General features: G+C 45.5%; 1 protein-coding gene and 1 long non-coding RNA gene across 39 annotated transcripts in view; one reads left to right on the top strand and one right to left on the bottom strand.

Moving 5' to 3' along the window:
• The window catches only part of MAPK8 (mitogen-activated protein kinase 8), a 129,510-nt gene extending 129,151 nt beyond the window's left edge, over positions 1 to 359 (bottom strand). For 11 of the 38 annotated variants that reach the window (XM_054522298.1, XM_054522291.1, XM_054522281.1 and 8 more), the window contains exon 1: positions 21 to 159. The gene's annotated coding sequence lies outside the window, so the exon portion shown is untranslated. Of the gene's footprint in view, positions 1 to 20 lie in introns of all 38 variants that reach the window. The other 27 variants (XM_054522297.2, XM_054522287.2, XM_063727559.1 and 24 more) reach the window with 13 other exon arrangements.
• On the top strand, positions 177 to 18,535 carry LOC129048231 (uncharacterized). Its single transcript, XR_008510409.2, has 3 exons — positions 177 to 360; positions 17,627 to 17,718; positions 18,111 to 18,535. It is a non-coding gene; the product is annotated as an uncharacterized LOC129048231 (long non-coding RNA).
• Positions 18,536 to 18,744: the final 209 nt, after the last annotated feature.

Genomic DNA, 18,744 nt, shown 5'->3' with positions numbered 1-18,744 from the left:
GCGGCGTCCGCCGCACTCACCCGGCAGCGCAGCGAACGGCGACAGGGAAGCCCGCCAGCGGGGACAGGGGCCGTCCAGGCGGTCGCCGCGGCCGTTACCCAGTGCTGCTCGCGGCTCCGCGATCCAAGCCGCGTCGTCCGGCCTCGGCCGCTCCGCTGAGTAACAGGGACGCGGGCCGTCACCGCGCACGCCCGCGCACGTCATCGCGCAGGGCCCCGCCCCCGCGCCTCCCGAGCGGCCGGCGGGGCGGGGCAGCCCCGGGGCCCGGATTGCGGGGGCGGGGCTACTCCAGGGGTTCCGAGAGGACTTGCGGAGGTCGCCTGGAGGCGGAGCCGCGGAGAGAGCCTCCGAGGACTGTGGGTGAGGGGCGTGGCCTGGAGCGGGAGGGGCGGGCCCTGTGGCGGCACGTGGCGGCGCGTGGCCCCAGGGGACCGCATCTGGTTGGCGGCGGTAGCCAGGTCAGAGCTTAAGCCTTCGGGCCTCGTTGGCACAGGGTTTGAAGGGCAGGTGCGCTTAGGCCTAACCTGCGCAGCGAACAGGCACCCCCTTCCGGTACACACCTGAGTGATGAAGAGCTGGTTACCTTGACTGACAATACGTTCCATTCTGTGGACACCTGTCCGGGTCCCAGCAACCTACAGAGAGATAAGTGTTCTCTTCAGCTGCCCGGGAAAAGCTGCCTCCAGTTTTTCCAAAATCCACCTCCCCCGAGATTCCTTGCAAATTCACCTCTTCTCAGATTCCTTGCATTACCTGGTTTACTTCTGAGGCCCCACAAAGCGTGTAAATGTTACAGAAGCGATAAATTGACAAGCCCTTTAAATATCCAACAACGGGTGGAAAGGCGTTTAAATTACCTACATCCATGCGGTAGAATACATTTTAGCAATTTAAACGCCATGTGTTCAAGGAATTCTTAACAACATAGGAAAATGTTCACAATATATCATTAAAAGAAAGAAGCAAGAAACAAGTCTTATATATAGAATGGTCCCGCTTAGATACTGTATATACACATAGAAAAAACCTGGAAAGAAATACACCAAATTATGTTAACAATGGTTCATCATTGGACTATGGAATAAAGGGTGACTTGGTTCTCTTTTATACTTTGGGTATTTTCTCGTGTTTTCCGAGAGGAATAGTTATGTTCACGATCGGAAACAAGTAAGTTACTTTAATAATGAATATACAAATATTCGTTGAATAAATGAATGATTTCAGGTAAACTGCTTTCCTATTACATGTGGGGCTGGCCTGTTTCTGGTGATTCTGAAAGCGAACATACAGATGATTATTCATTCATTCTCTTCCCATTTCCTCTCTCCCTCCCTCTCTACCTTCTTAATTTCCTTCCTTCCATCCTTTATTCCTGCAATAATTATTTATTGCATGCCCATTCAGTGCCAGGCAATACAATAGAGTTTACAGATTTAATCACTGTACTATGAAAGTAATAACAGTAAATGCAAAATTATCAGTTTTATAATACAAATTGTTAAGGATACATAATACTATGAAACCAATTAATACACTAGTTAATAAGGCCAGAAAAGATTTCCCTGAGGAACTGTCACTTGAGCTGGGAATAGGTTTGACTAGACAGAGAATATTTTAGAGGTAACTTTGCATGCAAAGGTCCTGTGATGAGATTAAGCAGGATAAGATGGAGAAATTCAGGAAAGGCCAGCTCTGCTGGAGGAGCAAGGAAGAAGGAGCTATGAGATGAAGTCAGGAAGATTGGTAAAGGGACCAAATGTAGGACAGCCATATTGGCCATGTTAGGCCAAATGGCCAAAAAGATTAGGAAAATCTTTTTATCCTAAGTGCAATGGGAAGCCCCTGACATGTTCAGCAAAGGGTATGGCATGGTCAGAATAGCTTCTTGAAAAGATTCCTTATTGGAAAGAGCCCAGGTGGATGTAGGAGTAGCCTAGACGGTAAGAGGTGGAAGCTTGATCTAGGGTGATGGTCATGGAAATAGTTGATGGACATGGAAAGATCTGTGAATTGTTTAGGAGGTCCAAGGGGCAGAACTTGCACATTCTCCAAGTGATGGGTTATGTGGGACAATGAAGGAGAGGGAGTCATCAAGGAAAACTCGAAGGTTTCTGGCTTGTGGCCAAGGATGGATGTTAGTGCTGGTTTACCAAGATGGGAATCTTGGAAAAGGATCAGACTGGCATTAAAATATCATGAGAGCAGGCTGTTTGGCTGTTTGAAGGCTTTTGAGATGCCAAAAACTGATGTTAAGTTGGTGGTTGGATATACAGAGCTGAGGTTCAGCTAGTTAAGAGACGAATCATTGATAGTGAGTGATTCATTGAAGCTTTGGGATAGATGGGTCAGCCTAGGCCTGAGGAGAGGGCCTGCAACCAGGCTTGGGGAACTTCAGTGTTAAAGGGCCACAGAGGGGAAGATGAGTCTGTGATGAGCTGCCAGGGAGATAGAAGGATAACCAGGAGAGAGGTGTTCAAGAAGAAAGGGCTGATCAATAATATTAAACATAAGAGGAGGCTTGGAATCCTGGAGTAATAGAACCAGAAGTGAATTAGAGTGGGCTGGGAAATGAATGGGAGGTGAGAAAATAAAGGTGGTGAATATGGATGAGTCCGGCAGTGAAGTAGGATACAAGCATATTTTACATCTGATGGGAAGACTCTGTTGAGAGGGAGAGGTTGAATACACACAAAAGAGAAGGAAGACATGTGTTTCCAGAGAGAACGGGGTGTGATTGAGTGCACAGACAGAGGTACCACCTACTCTTCACCAGACAAAGGCCTGGAGGTAACAAAAAACAATACAACCCTTAGAGCTGTTGTGAAGTGAGGGGAGTTGCTGGGAGCAGAGCTCCAGAGTTTCACGCCCAGTTCTGTGATGCTGTTGTTAATAACAGCCTCTGTCTCACTCCACAGAGTGAGTTTCTGACTTAGCATCAGTCTACCATGGTCAGCTTCTGATTATCTACATCTAGAAAGAACGTTCCACATATTTACATGTGTGCATTTCTGTGTTTGTGTGTGTGTATGATCGATTTCAGAAAGCATTTTGCTATTTCTGATGGCATGTAATTATCTCTGATATTCTGCAAATTCAAAATGCTTTTTTGTAACCCAGATGCAGTGTTGGGCCTTCTTCTTCCTTCTCATCCAATTCTTTCTTGTCAACCTATTAGGGTTCCTTGTTAACCTATTAAGGGGCTGACTCAGAAAAAGAGGAAAATATAGTGAATTCAGGTTTCTTGTCTCTTGTCCCAGGGGAGCTGTCTTAGGGACACCTGGTCTTTGGATACCTCTGAGGCTGGGATGGGAAAAGGAGAGAAGAGGAACTGTAGGCCTTTCAAACTCAGTCTCTGCTGGAGCCCTGAGGGATGTTCAAGAAGAGGTTGCACTCCGCCAGAGTACCTCTTCCCTTGTCATCCCAGACCACACACACTGGATTGCACTGAAGATGTTTCTTTGGCTAAGGTAGTCAGGTGAATATCACCAAGCTGTTCAGGGTGCAGAAAGTGAAAGCTGAGACTTCAACTTACTTCCTAATTCCCTGACCTCACCCCAGGGGTGGGGAGTTGGGTTGGTGGGAAGGTACTTACCAACTAAAGCTTGCAGAAGGGCATCTCCAAGGACACTCCCTCTCCCCTGACTCCACCTCCACCACCATCCTTCTCTGTTAGCCTTGCTTTCAAGCCTCCCCAGTCTCATCTCCCACCCATGTCTCCAGTCAAGTCTACTTTTCCCCCAACAGGAGGGAGAGGTTCAGCACCTTGGTCAGTCAGTCCCTGACTCAGGGATGTTCTTTGAGAATCTTTCAAGGTAGAGCCTGCTGGCTCCCGATAGAGCAAGACAGACCCTGGATGCATGAGTAGAGGAAAGATAAGTGTTCATATTGTAAATCCATCCTCCAACTGCAAGAACTGTGGCTCCTCAGGGGTAGGAAAGGGCCAAAAATGGCCTGAGCTCCTCAGTCGCAACTTGAATAAAATGAAGTGGAGACAGAATGGGCAGAACTCTGATTTGAAGTTACAAGTGGTACTCTGTTTTTGCTTACAGGTACATGCAAGAGAGAACCAACTAAGCTAGTCAAGTTTATAAATTGAGTACACATGCATATTTCCATGGGAAAAAAAAAGGTCAGCATTTATTCCTCTAAGACGATGATTTTCAAATTGTGGTTCCCCAGACCAGCATCAGCTGAGAACTTGTCGAAAACGCAAATTCTCATACTCACCTCAGACCGGCTGAGTGAGAAACCTTGAGGAAGAAGCCCAGCAATCTGTGTTTTAATGAGCCCCCTGAGGCATTTCTGATGCCCATTTGAGTTTGAGAATCCCAGCAGCAGGACACTGACTCACAAGTCACCCTGCTCATTTTAATCACCTGGGTGGGGAGGGGCTTTAAAACTATCCACACCCAGCTGAACGTGGTGGCTCACCCCTGTAATCCTAGCACTTTGGGAGGCCAAGGCAGGTGGATCACGAGGTCAGAAGTTCAAGACCAGCCTGACAAACATGGTGAAACCCCATCGCTATTAAAAATACAAAAATTAGCTGGTCGTGGTGGCACAAGCCTGTAATCTCAGCTACTCAAGAGGCTGAGGCAGGAGAATCACTTGAACCTGGGAGGTGGAGGTTGCAGTGAGCCAAGATCACGCCACTGCACTCCAGCCTGGGTGACAGAGCAAGACTCCTTCTCAAGCAAAACAAAACAAAACAAAACAAAACAAAACACTATCCATATCCAGGCTCCATGTCTGGTGCTCCTTCTCCAGTGGTCTGGGGTGGAGCCCAGGCTTCTGTAGCTTTTTTCAGATCCCCTCAGGTAATTTTAATTTGTAGCCAAAAATGAAAGCCAGTGCCCTAAAAAATTTGGCATATTTTCTGTTTTTTTAAAATCTCAGAGCAACTGGACAGAACATCTTGCTCTCCATTAGCTTTTGTGCTTTCATTCTTTATTCTTACTTTCACTATTGGTTCTTTTTTTCCAATGTTTTGCCCACCTCCCACATCTTACACATATGCTAAATTGTCCTCTCTCCATCCACACCCACTGCCTTAGCTTGGGCTGCCATCACAAAATATCATAAACTAGGTGGCTTAAGCGACAGAAATTTATTTTCTCGAAATTCTAAAGGCTGAAAGTCTGAGATTGGAGTGTGCCAGTATGGGCAGGTTCTGGTGAAGTCACCTTTCTCAGCTTGCAGACGGTCACCTTCTTGCTGTGTCCTCACATGGCAGAGTGAGAGAGAGAAACAGAGAGAGAGAGAGAGAGAAAGAGAGAGCAAGCTCTCTGGTGTCTCTTCTTATGAGGATGGTAATTCCACCATGTGGGCCCCACCCTCCTGACCTTGTCTAACCCTAATCACCTCCCAAAGGCCCCACCTCCTAATGCCATTACAATGGGAGCTGGGTCTTCAACATATGAAATTAGAGGAGACAGAGACACAATTCAGTCCATAGTACCCAGAAACTGAAGATATTCAGTGTTCATCCTCTGGTGAAAAAAAATATAAAGGAAATTGAATGAGAGAGAAAGAATATATTATTGAAGTCATACAACCTGTAAATAAAATATTTGTTGTTTTAAATAAATACATGTTTTAGAAGAGAGCTTTCTACCAGATCTCTTAGCATCAACGCCCTACCCCATCTACAATTTTTAGCTAAGAATTTCTTTGAGCCCAGTGAAATTTTGCCTTTCATAGCTCCTGCACTGTAGAACTTGTGCCAAGGTCCCATGGTGGAGAGAAAACAACACTTCATTACCGGCCGCCTCCACCCCTATCTCCACCTTTACCTCCTGGCCTTCAGATGTAAAACTGGAGCTCATGCTAGACTGGCAGGCATTCCACCAATGACCCTTTGGCAGAGAGACCCCTGTGAATTCCCAAGCTTGGCCAACAGTCCTACTCATTCTTGGCTAGATTTGAAAAGACTCTTTGTGGCATCATTGGGAAATGAGAAAGAGATTCTGGCATCACTGGAGAGTTAAGAGTCTCTGCAGGTGGCAGGGTTTTGAGCCCCTCAGAAGGCAAGCGGATGTGTTTCCCTGCCGCAGCCTTGCCAGCGACCTCTGCTGGGGCATTCTCATGTTCCTGACTCAGGTGATCCCTGAGGCCCTCTGATGCTCCTGAGAAGGTGCTGTTGCTTCTGGAAAGTGGAGATTAGAAGACAATTTGAAGGAATTTTCAATGGCTTCTTAAACCTGTTCCTGAAGCAGATTCCCAGTCAGTGACAGCTTCACTTCTGAGGGTAGGTTGCATTGCTTCTCCTGCCAAAAACCTACAGGATTCACTCTCAGCTGAGGGTTGGCATAAGCTGGTCAGCCTGGCCAGCTTGAGACTTGTTGTGAGTCTGGGAAGCTAGCAGAGGCGAGTAGGGTTTTTGGGCTTGGGAAAAGGCAGAGGGAGGTATCATAACCCTTCAAGGTATGGGTCTCTTAAAGGAGGGACAGCTACACAGAAAAATAAGTGAAGCCAGGCATGGTGGCTTACACCTGTAATCCCACCACTTTGGGAGGCCAAGGTGGGAAAATCATTTGAGCCCAGGAGTTTGAGACCAGCCTGGGCAACAAAGCACAAAGTGAGGCTCCAATTCTACAAAAAAAAAAAAAAAAAAAAAAAAAAAAAAAAATTAGCCAGGCCTGGTGGTGAACACTGTAGTCCCAGCTACTCGTGAGGCTGAGGTGAGAGGATTGCTTGAGCCCAGCAGGTTGAAATTGCAGGGAGCCGTGATCATTCCACTGTGCTCCAGCCTGGGTGGCAGAGCAAGACCTGTCTTAAATGAATAAATAAATAAGCATTCCTCCCCAAATGCTCCAGCCATGCTTGAGGAATAAGCAATCCAGGGTAGATAGGGCACAAATCTATTTCTGGGAGTGCTAAGTCATGAAGACTGGATAAGGTCTCAAACCCACACCCCAGATCACCACTTCCCTTGCCCCCTATAGTATTCTATTTCCTTGAAAAGCCAAAGTGTGGTTGGTACTGCCAATCTGTGCAGAGCAGGGAGCAGGACTTCTCTTTGGCATCAGCAGGAACAACAGTGATATCACAAATACCCTCTTCCCAAAGGCAGGGCCATGGTATGAGATTCTCTCTATCCTCAAGCCATCAAGCAAGGTCCACTACAAGAGTGTGCCATAGTAGGAATGGGGACCCTCCCATTTGAAACTCTTTGTGAGGGCACCTACCCACGCACTCAGAGAAGGAAGAACCACACAAACTACATTGGATTCAAATATTTGGCCCCATCTAGCCTCACAGCAGAGTGGGACATCAGAACCTAAGGGACAGAATTTCCTTCACTATTTCTGAGGTCTGCAACCCCAAAGGGAGACTGGAAAGGGCTATAAGAGGCAAGCCAAAGGAAACCAAGTATCAAGAGCTGGCCTTTGAGGCACAGATTTTAACCAAAAGTGATGGGGGAAAAAACTACACGGAAGCAAAATTCCCCTGAGGAAACTAGCCAAGGCACCAGAAATCTCCCTACCACATCAGTCCTGCAGCTTATAGATCTATCTAAGGCAAGACATTTACGAATACCAAGGTAAACGGTGAGCTCAAGAGTTCTCAGGTGGTGCTCCGCTGAGATGGAAAGCCATGGATTCTCAGTGACACAATTGTGAACTTTTCTCTAGAGTCCTTGTCAAGAGAGGTAGAGAAATAGAGACAGCATGTGGAGGGGTGTATCTGGGAGCTGGGTTTTTTTCCTGGGCATGTTAAATGGAAAGATGGACGTCAAAGCAGTTGAAGGTGCCCCAGAGATTATCAGGGTAAGGACTCTGGGGCCCAGGCTGGGAGGGCAGTGAGGCCAGGAGAGGACAAATATATTGGGGCAAAATTTACACAGGGAGCAAGGTTTTCAGTTCTTTAGGACTGAGAATGGTGGTAAATTCAGATGCGAGCATGTAAAAAGGAGATGGACAGAGAGGAACTGGTTGAGACACCATATTTTAGGTTTCCCGTGTGGAGTACCCTATGCATGTTCACACACGTGTACAGCTGGTCCATTGCAGAAGTGAAGATCACTCACAGCCAGGGAATATGAGCCTCTTGTGTTGGACTCCTAGTTGGATCAGGTGCCCCAGGTTGTCCAGGATGGGTCCAGTTTATACCTGTTGCCCCAGAGTGATTATTAATTGTGTGTCTGGCACTTTCAAAAGCATCCAGGTTTGAGAGACTAAATTATATAATCCCTTTCCTGTGCAGCAAATTCTTTGGGCAGCACCAGCTTCATGAGCATTTGGCCTGTGCAGTCGCGTGGGACCCTGCTCTCACAAGGAGTCCGTGACTGGTTTAATGCTCTGCTGTTGCCATCTTGCAATTCTTATAATTTCATCTTTGGACTTGTGTTTTGTGAGTGCAGTCTGATGGTACACTGGAGCACAAGTATGGGCAGAGGAGATATGCCAGGCAGCAGGGCGTGCAGCATGGGCCCAGGCCCGCTGTCCAGCACACATGTGTGCCTGGGGCAGCCTGAGGCACTGTGAGACTTTGAAGGGACAATTGGAACCAGAACATGGGCCCAGATTGGTGTTGGCTATGGCAGCAGCAGCAGTAAGAGATACTGGCCATATCTCAGAAAGAGGAGGGGCTAGACTGGAACCCCAGTGGGACATGTCTCCTCATCAGTACCCAGAGCCCATTTCAGGGCATCTGCACTTTGGCCTAAACTATGGGACAGAAACTTTCCATGCTGGGGCAGTAAACTTTGGTAGCTACAAACTGTACATTTATCACAAAACTGTACTCTTATTACCAAATAAAAATGCAACAAAGACATTGCAATAAAGCATATCAAGGAATTATTAGAGTTCTTCAAAGAGTTTAGAATATTTGCTTTTGAAAACTGCTACAACATTACAAAATGAATATCCACAGGCTTAGAAATAAAAATTAAGATAAACTATTGTCATATTCAATGAAAAAGAATACTATTTTCCTATGAAGCTTCAGATAAACCAATTATTAATGAGGAAGACATTTTAAAATTAACTTTCTTTTGTGATAGAAGATACAAGGATATAGCATTAATGTATAAATGGGTATTTTAAATTATAGACAAACCATAAAGACACTTTGTTTCCTGTGCAACTTCCACAAATTACAGAAAATGTCAGAGGAAACATTAAAATACCGTTGTTTAAATTTACATTTGAAATTATACAACTTATGTGAAATTAAGTTGTATGACAAGTTAAATATTTTTAGAAAAATTGTTTCTTAAGAAGCATCAGTTCTAGATGTACTAAAATTTATATTTTGAAATAACTTATCATAAATTTATTCTAATGTTGTCACAATCTAAAAAATAATCTTAACATGTCCAGGAATAATCACATCTGTAGAATGATCCTTCTCAAAATTTAAAAATACCAAAAATTATCTTTGTACACTTGCCAAGAGCAACTGACATTGCTTTTAATTATGTTAATTGAAAATTAATTGTTTTTAAAGTGGCTAAAGCTATACATTTTAATGACCTGACAAACATATTTTTAGAAAAGTGATCCAGAAAAATATTATGATCAATCAAAATACCATCTTAATAATACTTAATAAAGTATTATTGCTTATTGTATTATATAAAATTGTGTTACCATAAATAGGTTTGGGGAGCAATTTATAGGTTTATAATGTTAGTCATGAATTATTATTACATCATTTCATTTGCTAAGTAATATGATACCTTGAAAAAGGAATCTTTTATTTTAGTACCTTTAATGACACTTTTTTCTTGCTTTTTGAACAAGGGCCCACCCCATCTGAATTTTGCACTTAGTCCTGCAAGTTATATAGCTGGCCCTGTCTTGGGTACTGAATTCACCAAAGATAATTCTATGGTATGGTGTGATGTGGTATGGTATAGAAATGTGCCCAAATACCTTGTGAATGTCAGGGAATATGGAAACCCAGCAGGGAGGCTAGGCAAAGGAATAGTAGGTCCCTCGAAGCAGGAGGGCTTGGGCCCTGGGAAATGGGAGCCTGCACTTGAGCAGTCATCTGTGTCTTCAGGGAGAGCAGAAGGCAGTTAAGGTAAGGAGAGGAGAGAAGCGTCTTTGTGGAATCCTGGGTCACCACTTTTGATGGGTTGGGTTTCCTCTCAGCAAGGGTCAAGTGAAAATGCCCCCAGATAGGATTAATTATCTGTGCTCAGCCGCAAAGGAATTACCTCAAGGATGGGTGGGAGGAATCAATCAGGAAGTTTAACTTTTAGTTTTATTACGGCTGGTCTCGTCTGTTTGTGTTGTTATAAAGGAATACCCAAGGTTGGACTGTCTCTCTTTCTCTCTCTTCTGGCACTGGTGCAGAAAAACCATTAAGTTAAGCAAGGAAAAGTTCTTAGTGATCTTTAGAGTCCTCTATCCTTGGCTAGGGTTGAGGATAGGGCTACAGAGTCCAGCAGCTCATAAATGGGCCAATGTAGTATAGCAGGACACTCTGGTCTGGGATCCCTGGATTCTGGGGGTACTTGATAAGACACTGAGGCCTTGCCCAGGCCTCATTGTTCTCAATCTTTATTTTCTTGATGTAAACTCCCTGGGACATCTTGGGGGTTCCTGTGGAGATACTCTGTTTGGAAATACTGAGAACAGTCCTGTAACTATTCATCACTTAGAACTGGAGTGTCGTGAGGCAGGACCCAAGAATGACCACATTTGCTTGTTACTGACATCAGGACCCCCCTGAGGGATCTTCAGTTGGTTTGGGGGTGTGATAAGAAAAAGAAGATAGTAAGAAGGTTTGAGAGAGCATGGAGCATGAAGAAAGAAGATGAGACTCCTGGTATTTCATCTATGGTGGGATAGGATCAGGTCAGGGAAGGAGACTGGTGGCTGGGTATTGAATGCAGCTTCTGAAGAATCCAACCAAGGACAACAAGTCCCCAGGGCAATGACAAAGCCCCCTTTGGACCCCATGCATAGTGCACCCCTATGCTTTCTTTGCTACCTTCTGCGCTTCACCCACACCCTACTCTAGCACCTCTATGGTAGCAGGTCTCCCAGTCCAGGGCTGTTTATACCTGGCACGAGGCCCATGAGGTTCATTTTCAAGCATGGAGATATTTACACAGAGCAAGAGGAAAAACACATATCAGGTTTCACCCTGAAATCCTGGTGCCTGACCCAGGTCTCTGTCCTCTACCTCTACCCTAGACATAGACACACACACACACACACACACATGCACATTCATGTATGCACACACCTGTATGCACATGCACATGCACCCACGCAACACATACACACTGATATGGTTTGGCTGTGTCCCCACCCAAATCTCATCGTGAATTCCCAGGTAATTGAATCATGGGGGCAGGTCTTTCCTGTGCTGTTCTCATGATAGTGAATGAATCTCACAAGATCTGATGGTTTTAAAAAGGGGGGTTTCCCAGCACAAGCTCTCTTCTCTTTTCAGCCCCCATGTGAGACGTGCCTTTCACCTTCCGCCATGATTGTGAGGCCTCCCCAGAGATGTGGCACTGTAAGTTAATTAAACCTCTTTTGTAAATTGCCCAGTCTTGGGTATGTCTTTATCAGCAGTGTGAAAACGAACTAATACACACACAGAACCAGGAACTGTTTCCCTTTATCCCATAAGAACTCAGGCCAGGAACCACTGTCCTGGGGGAAATGAAGCTGGGCAAACTAGAAATCACCCTTCCTTCTAACTAGCTTTATATCCAGAGAGTTTTGAAATAACCAACAATATGAGGGAAAATAGTAGCAGGTGATAATTTTTCTCTGCTTCCCGAAGTGTAGATTGCCTGTGTTTCTTCTAATATCTAGTCATGTGCCACTTAACAATGGGAATACATTCTGAGAAATACATTGATAGGAAATTTGATTGTTGTGTGAACCTCAGATAGTGTGCTTACACAAACCTAGATGATACAGCTGCTACACACCTAGGCTATATGGTACAGCCTATTGCTCCTAGGAGACAGTGCATGCCACCACACCTGGCTAATTTTTGTATTTTAGTACAGACAGAGTTTCACCATGTTGGCCAGGCTGGTCTTGAACCCCTGACTTCAAGTAATTTGTCTGTCTTGGCATCCCAAAGTGCTGGGATTACAGGCATGAGCCACCACGCCTGGCCAATTACTGTGATTTTTATCAGAGTTAAAAACAAACAGTTTTGCCCCAGGATTCAGAGAATATTTGGAATTTTATCCCTGGGTTATCTTATCATTATTTTTCTCCTTCCCTCTGTCCTGTGACAGCTCAGAAATCTCTAAATGCTTTTAATATTGTGGTTCCAGGTAGAGAATGTCATGCTAAGTATTCAGCCTCAGGACTAGGTAACCTCTGTCTTCTCCCAGGCTTGTTAAGGGCCAAGAGATGGACAGAGAGTAAGAAAGACATCTTGGTAAAGCAGACTCAGGGACATTGGTCCAGCTATTTGCTTCCATTTTCCCTCTAGTGGGCTGAACTGGTCTTCAACAGCTATTCACAGTCATTTCTTCCATACCTGTCCAGCGTGGGACCCCTGGCTGGGGTCCTTAGGATCGTAGGGTCACAGATGAGAAACAGCATATTGGAATAAAGTCAGCAGACCTGCAGCAGTGTACAATGCCTCCCACAGGGAATAAGGATTTTGCTCCTAGGTTGGGGATGTTGGTACCAATGTTTGGAACCCCAATTGCCCCAAAACCACTTACAGTATGCCCTTAGATCCTAACATTGTGACTGGAGGAGATGATCTGGCAAAAGGCCAGAGTGTTCTGTGGAGCCGGACTGAAGTCATGAACTTCATGCCAGACTCCATTTGGGTAACCACATTACACAACTCCATTAGGGTTACTGTTCACATGCCCAAATTCAGCAAATTTGCTCAATTATTGTATTCTTAAAATTTCTAGACATTTTATTTGTTTATCTGTCACATTTGGGAGGTAATTGTTGTAGTTTGCTGTTCCCTGTAGATATTTTCAAAGTTGTCTTTCATTTACTTAAATAAAATTAAAAGATCATTTTGGCTGGGTTTGGTGGCTCACACCTGTAATCCCAGAACTTTGGGAGGCCTAGATGGGCAGATTGCTTGAACCCAGGCATTTGAGACCAGCCTGGGCAACATGGTGAAACTCTGTCTCTACAAAAAAATACAAAAATTAGCTGGGTATGGTGGTGTGTGCCTGTGGTCCTAGCTACTTGGGAGGCTGAGGTGGGAGGATCATCTAAGCCTGGGAGTTTTAGGCTGCGGTGAGGTGAGATTGTGCCACTGCACTCCAGCCTGGGCAACAGAGTGAGATCCTGTCTCTGAAAAAATAAATAAAAAATATTGTTTTATAATCAGTGTCTGATAAATTGCAGTGTCTGAAATCTCTCTCTCTCTTTCTCTTGCCTTCTTCCCCTCCCTCTCCCTCTTGTGGATGTCTGATCTTATTTATTTGCTACTCTTAGAAAATCTTACTTTTGACTGGACTCAGAGGTAGAAGCTTTCAGAGAAAACAGCCTCGGTCTCTTGGCAGTCTCTTTCTAGTGTTTTTCTTTGACCTCCTTCATTTCCTTGGCCAAAAGTTTAGCACATTCTACAGCTTCTTCCATATATATGTATTTTTAAGCATGCTGTTTCCTTGGAGCAATATGCTGATGTTTGAGTTGCCAGACATGTGGAGTAACACAATGGGGAACCTTGGGTGCTTTGGTCCTGGGTTTCTTACTTTCTTTATTGAGGAGTTTTCTCACAATGTGCAGGAGTACATCATGTTCCTTAGAGAGGTTGAAACATTTGTAAATTCTCTTAGCTCTTGTGGACCCCAGGTGATGAGGCACAGTTGTATTAGTCAGTCCATAAATATACTTCCCTTTTTCTTTTCTTACTTTCTTTATTTCTTTTTTTTAAAATCACTAACTTGAGAACATGCAGATTGGCATCCACAATACAACCCCAAACAGATTTGTGCTTTCTTTATCTAGTTATTGGTCTATTACAGAAATGCTCTTTCTCAATAGCAGGCAGACATGACCATGGATAGGGACACCTGTTTTACGGGAAACCTTGTTTGTTGTCTCCACCACTGATTCAGACCACATAACCCTTCCACTATTCATTGAGAGTATCAGCAGCCACATCTGTCTGTAGCCGCACGCTTCTCAAAAAAGTTACTAAGAAATATTTAAATAAAAATGTTATAGCCTTAACATGCTTTAAATTCAAAAGGATAAAATTATAAAACTTGCTTGAAAGATATCAAAGAAGACCTAAATACAGGGAGAGATGTACCATGTTCGCGAATTGGAAGACTTGGTATTGCAAAACTGTCAATTCTCCCAAAATGTATGTAAACATTTAAAGCAATCACGATCAAATTCCCAAGCAGGACTGGATCTTCACACTCTACCTCAGCCTTACGTACTTTCCATTCTTCTTTTGCCTTCTCTCCAATGTGCTTTCCAAATGAGAGGTCTTAAATAATTTTAAAAGGCTGCATCTCTCACCAGCAGGATTCATCTCTTCATTATCTCTCACATCTGTTTCCTTGTTGCCTTCCCCATGGTCACTATGACTACTTCTTGTCCTTGGCCCGGACGAACTGATTTTTGGCGCCTAGGAGGTTCTCTGAGTGATGGAGCTATTGCTTTCGGCTTAGAAATGTTTGTCTTTCCCAACCTGGGAAACAAAGTGAGGCCCTATCTCTACAGGAAATAAAAATAAAAATTAGCTTGTCATGGTGGTGCGTGCCTGTAGTCCCAGCTACTTGGGAGCTGAGGTGGGAGGATTGCTTGAGCCTGAGAGCTTGAGGCTGCAGTGAACCATGATTGTGCCACTGTGCTCCAGCCTGGGAGACAGAGTAAGAACCTTCTTTAAAAAAAAGAAAGAAAGAAATGTTTGTCTTTAAGGTTAGAAGGAAAGAAAGGATCCAAGCAGCACGCACTTGTGGGAAATGGGGCAGAAGTAAGACAAGGACAAGAGGTGAGGGGGGAAAGAAACATACAGATGTATTTGGTGTTGAAGTCCTTCTGCTCCTCCACCCTGGAGTAGTAACTTACATTCACTGATTTCCAGGAAGGATGAGGAGCCAACTGAGGTAGAATAAACAAAAAACCCCACCACTATGTGGGAGACTGCTTGCAAAGATGGCTGCAAAATGTCACTCTATCCCTGTGTGAGCTTCCTCTGAAATGTAACTTTGCTGTCAGCCCATCAAGAGGTGGACTTTATTTCCTTTGAATCTGGGCTGTTCATGGGACTTGCCTTAGCCAGTTAGAAAGCAGAAGTAGCACCGTGTGACTTCTGACTCCCAGAGGCCTTGCAGATCCCACCTCTGTCCTTTAGGAAAGCTGCAGTCACCATATGGAAGATGAGAGACACAAGGAGATAAAAAGACTTGACCGACAGTTGATACCAACTCTCAGATATGTAAGGGAGGCCACCTGGACCCTCAGGCCCTCATCAAACCATCAGACGATTCCTGGAACCACATGAATGACCCGAGAGAAACCACCCAGCTAAGCTGACCCACAGGGTCATGAACAAACAAAGTGGTTGTTGTGTTAAGCCAACTAACTTTATAGCCATTTGTTTCCTGGTAATAGATAGATAACTGATACAAAGTGTATCCTCAATTGGCATTCACTGGGGCCAGGAAAAAAAGGAAGAGACAGAGCGAGTTAGCAGAGTTCTGAATCAGGTGCCTGATGGGATGCTGGCTCTGAAGATGTCATTCAGCTAGCACTTCAAACCCACTTCAAGGAAGGAAAGCAATTGTGTGGGGATGGAGAACCTCTATTGCTCTGTGACACAATGGGTCCCAATGAGGCTTGACAGGGCTCTCCTGACTGGGCACAGCAGAGTGAAGGAGGGACTCCTTTCCAGCCTGAGGTAGTGCTTGTAATCCTGAGAGGGCCAGAGCATCAGTGTCCAGAACCTCTCAGCAAAGGGCACGGTGTACAGGGATGGGAGGAATTTGTGTGGCCACCTTTCGCCATAAAGCTGTCACCATGTCCCCATTCAGGTGGCCCATTAGAGGCAGGCAGATGTGACATGTGCAGTGTGTATGGCCCTCCAGCTATGGGAGTCATGATTGGGACTGATTTGCGGCTATGTGTGGACTTTATTTGGTGGTTCCAGAAATATGTGGGAAACATCAGCTTTCATGGACCCAAGCAAGAGGGGGCTTGTGTGTGAATGGACTTTGCACTCCTGACACTGAATCCAGTGGCAGGGGGTGGGCAGGAGGAGACAGAGGATGCTCGGGTGGCAGGTACTAACTGGCCATGTATGAAACCACACATCCAGAACTTCATGCCGTCCTCATATCGACATTATGAGATAGGCATTATTATGACTCCAGTTCAGATGAGGAAACTGGTTTAGAGAGGCTGTGTAATGTGCCCAAGGCCACCCAGCTCATTCGTCTGGAGGTGAAACTCCAATCTGGCTCAAACCACTGTTACATACTGTCTTCCGAGGAGTGGCTTGTTTTCTTTTTTCATTTCTAAGAATGTTTGCCTCAATTAGGCAGTGTTGTTCACTGTAGTAGTCTGTCCTCACACTGCTGTAAAGAAATACCTGAGACTGGGTAGTCTATAAAGAAAAGAGGTTTAACTGGCTCACACAGGCTGTACAGGAAGCATGACTGGGGAGGCCTCAGGAAACTTACAATCATGGCAGAAGGTGAAGGGGAAGCAGGCATGTCTTACATAACAGGAACAGGAGGAAAAGGGCAAAGGGGCAGGTGCTGCACATTTTTAAACAACTAGATCTTGTGAGAGCTCACTCACTATCGTGCAAACAGCAAGGGAGAAATCTGCCCGGTGATCCAGTCACCTCCCACCAGGCCCCCTCCTCCAGCATTGGGGATTACAACTGGACATGAGATTTGGGCAGGGACATAAATCCAAACCATATCACTCACCAAGTAGTCCTCAAGGTCACTCTGACAGAAGGACTGCGGCTGAATTTCACGTTTTAGGAGGTTGGGTGGAGTTCCAGTGGTGACCACGAGGTGGTGTGGTCACCAGAAGATGCAGCCGCGTCAGGTCTGCATTGTGGGATAGGGGACTGCCCTGTCCCTGTTCTCGGAAGGCCTTTCTTCTCTGCAACTTGACAAAGGCAAAGAAAAGCATCCCAGACAATGCATACCACCCCATCTCTCATTATGGCCTGCTTCCCACGTTTGGCAGAGTCCTTTAACCCAGGGAGAGAAATCATATTGACAGAGAGGTCATGATCCAAGAGAATACAAAGGATTTCTAGATTTCTGCAAAGAAATGCTTTATTGGATAAGATTTTTTTTTCTTTACAGGAAATGGTCCATTGAGGTACAGACAGAGGGGCGGTGTTCAGACCATTCCAGTGTGGAGCTGCTGAAACGTGGGCCTCCTTGGCCATTCTTCCTCCCATACTCTGTAGCGTGTACCCGACACACAGCTGATTTCAGTAAATGTTTGGATAAGTGATAACATAGACTATAATGAAAACAACAATAGTGATAACAATGAACTCATATTGAACATGTAAAATATGCCGTGGATGGCCATGGCTTTGTTCATTTAATTCTCACAATCATTCCATGTTAACAAACAGGTTAAGTCACTTGCCCAGGGTCCCATGAGTAATGGGAGAGATGAATGACTGATGAACGATGGGGATAAATGGCATTGTTGTTGTGTGCTTTCAGGTCCAGCCTCAGTTTGTGTAACAGAAGAGTTAGGGAGGAGGGAGGCCACCGCAGGAGCCGAGAGACATGGGGAGGCAGAGTTTCTCTGACAGGTGGGCAGGCGGAGTGGGGGAAGGAGCAGGAGGGTGGGAAGGGTGGCTGTGCGTGTGGCACTGCAGCAGGGTGAGGGGGCAGGGCACCGTGTTCTCACCTCATGACCCAACAGGAGCCCAGGCAGCACCGAGTGCATGTGAGCCAAAGCCATTGTGGGCCATTTATGGATTAAAGCCATCTTGTTGGTTAAGGCAAATACTTGAGTGAGAAATCATGGGAAGATCGCCAGCCTCAGCTGCTTTGCAACTGGACGCATCCAGAGGCTCTCTTGCCCCCTGTGATGTGGAAGGAGCCAGGACAAAGGATGTGCCCTCCTTAAGGCCCCTTCTCAGTGGTAGATAAATCACCCAAGAATGGGCCCCTTTCCCAAACTTTGCACTTCCTTTTTCAGCTGGGTGCCGGAGAGATCATTCGTTTCTTCCTAGAACTTTGTCAGCAACCGGAATGTGTTGCCACGAGAAGAAAGGCCGTGGGTGCTCAGTGTCTACAACCTTCGCCTTGGGCGACCTTGCCCTGTGTCCAACTCCTCCTGCTCTTCTTCCTGCAGTCTCCATGTGTGCCTCTGTCTCCACAGCCTGTCTCAGTGGATCAGTGATTCTGGCCCCAACTCACTGCTGGTTTTTCTCTGAGTGCCAGACTTGTCTCTTCCTCCACCTGGGCCGGAGCAGTTCATAAGCTCATTGTACCTGCAAAGAGAGCCACCTGAGCCAACGTGGCAGGGGCAGGTGTCTGCACCCACAGCATCTGAGCTGGAGGTGGGCAGTCCTTCTCCCACCAGGAGAACCTCCCTCAGTCTCCTCCTCGTGGCTTCCAGGCCTGGCCCATGGACCTGGCCGTGGGAATCTTAGTAAAGTGTGTGCTTTCCTTTTCAGTTGCAGTTCTTAAAAAAACAGTGCCCAGATGTTATCTAAGCAGGTAGTAGAAATATCAACCAAGGTCAAGTCATCCCAAACCACACACATTTGTCAGCTGCCCTTGTACTTGACAGACGAGCTCGGCAGAAGTTGAACTGTAGCCCTATAGCC

Source organism: Pongo abelii, chromosome 8, assembly GCF_028885655.2.
Source record: "Pongo abelii isolate AG06213 chromosome 8, NHGRI_mPonAbe1-v2.0_pri, whole genome shotgun sequence".
In the NCBI taxonomy this organism is placed as follows: domain Eukaryota; kingdom Metazoa; phylum Chordata; class Mammalia; order Primates; family Hominidae; genus Pongo; species Pongo abelii.
Note: the sequence above shows the minus strand (reverse complement) of the source record. Positions and strands in the feature narration are given on the sequence as shown.